Source organism: Brassica oleracea, unplaced genomic scaffold (genome assembly GCF_000695525.1).
Source record: "Brassica oleracea var. oleracea cultivar TO1000 unplaced genomic scaffold, BOL UnpScaffold00929, whole genome shotgun sequence".
Classification (NCBI taxonomy): Eukaryota; Viridiplantae; Streptophyta; class Magnoliopsida; order Brassicales; family Brassicaceae; genus Brassica; species Brassica oleracea.
The window spans coordinates 36,826-39,280 of NW_013617527.1; positions in this window are offsets into that span (position 1 = coordinate 36,826).

Below are 2,455 nucleotides of genomic sequence, written 5' to 3' on the forward strand. Positions count from 1 at the left end.
GCAACACACCATTGGAGGAAGAGAGAGAGCTTATGATTGGAGAGATAGATCTGAACTACAAAACAGAGAATATCTTGAACTCCCATGCTTTCACTTACTTTATTGTTTACTCTTGTTGTTTTATTTAAGTATTATTCAGACCATCATAACCATGTGCTTTATGAATATGTCTGAGTAGTCTTACTGTTAGATTTAGGTTTCACAATAGGATGATATATGTATTGTTAACTTAAACTGTTGCTAGGGTGTTTAAAATATAGTTCTTCATCTAGTTGTTCTTAAAGCTAAGTTTAGGATTGATCACCCTTTAAACTTAGATCCTAGGATTAATTGAGAACAAGCCATTGCTTGACTCAATACCTGAAAATAAACTAGTATGATCTAACTGACTAGATACACACGAGAGTTGGTCTAGTAAGTTAGAAGGCACCATCAAATCCGCTCGTAAAGCTTTCTGGAAGAAGAAACGATCGACGCAACGAGAGTTCTGTCGATCGATATTTTGAAAGGTGTATCGATCGATATTTTTTACAAATCATCGATCGACACTTTCTCGTGATTAACATACGAAAGTTGAAATCCGAGATCCAGATTAGATAATCTAATTGATTATAACTAATTTTGAGTCCGAGAACAATTAATATTAATAAACCCCTAAAAACCCAAATTAAGTTATTTACTTATCATACCTGAGAATATACCTGAATCTAGCTAATTCCCCAACTGTTAACAACCTCAAATCAAACCAATCGAGCAACTGCCTTGCTCACGATTCCATTAACTGCTTTAAACCTATTAATCTTGCTTTATTTCGAAGACTAAAAATCTATTGTGTAATCTTAGAGTCTCTATTGATTTGATCCCTAAGTACTACATCTGAACCTCTTAGTTGAGAGAGTAATTCACTCCTTAGGGTAATTTGTGTGATATCAAATTTTGCGCCGTTGCCGGGGACTCTTTCTTATTACCAATTAGATTTAAAGTTTAGAATATAGTTTAGATTTTGTTACTGGATTTTCTTAAGTTTTCCTTCTTTCCCTGCTGACACAGGTACTCAAGATGGAGGACATGTATCTCGGCCGGACATTGATCGGCGGAATAACAACAACATGGAGCGACATGTCGATGGAAACATCGGTCGACGCGGCACTACAGACATCGATCGACGAGTCGACGGAAACATCGATCGACGATACCCCGCCGGAAGCAGGTAAGTTTTCTCTTACCAATCATGCTAATGATGAAGTAGTCCTAGGTGAACCTAAAGGTCAACTAAGCAACGCAATTAGTCAAGTCATAAATGAATAGGGGACTGCAATCCCTGTTAAAATTAATTCAATCTCGAATAGAGATAAAGAAAGAAAATTGCCTTTGCAAGACTACTTAAAACCTGGCAGGACCTATTCCAATAGGTCAGCCATTAAACTACCAAAGGACGATACCAAGAAATCTGGGCTCAGCCTCGAATACCTAATCTTGGTACGTCAGAACGCTTTCCGTGAAACTGTCTCAGAACACCCACACGATCACATTGAATACCTAGAAGACATGATGAATGACGAGTACAATCGCTGTAAACTCTTCTCATTTTCCTTAGAGGGTGACGCCAGAAAATGGCTAGACCAACTACCAGCAGGATCTCTGACCTGCTGGAAGTAAATTAGGAGTGCAATCGTTAATCACTTCATCGATGAGACGCGTTACTGGGATGTAAGGAAGACAATCTCCACATTCCGCCAAGATCCACGGGAATCATTCCGAAACGCCTGGGAAAGATTCAAGAGTTACCAACTTGAATGTCCCCACCATGGTTATTCAGAAACACAACTTATTAACACCTTTTACGGGGGTGTTAACCTTAATTACCAAATCACGCTTGACAAATCCAGTGAAGGGAGCTTCAGTAACTGGAGCCCTGAAGAAGCAAGCGTTTGATCAAGAATGTAGCAACGGGTAGATCATACGAGATGATGGACGTAGAACGAAGAAGAAGAGTTGATTCCATAGATGGGCCACATTTCACTGAAATTAAAGAATATCTGGACTCATTTCATTCTGTTATAGATGAGCAAAATCAATTTGGGATTAATCAAATTGATGATGACGTCCTTTCTGACCTAGAACAACTTGTAGATTTTGTGGATATTCCAACCTTGAAAGATTGGTATCCCAATTCTGACACTGACAGCTTCACCCGAAATTATGATGCTACTGTTGGATCACGCCGAGGCAGAGAGAAATTTAGGTTAAACCAAGCCTTTAGGGGAAATCGCAAAATGGCAACAGACCTGAACGGAAAGATAAATATAATCTACAGTGAGCTAATGAGGAAGTTCGACGCTCTAAGTGAACACATTAAGAGACTGGACAGTCAAGTAGCGGAAAACGCAACTACCATCAAAAGAGAAACGGGACGTCTCCTTGGGAGAACTGATGCAAATCTGAAACGTCAAGT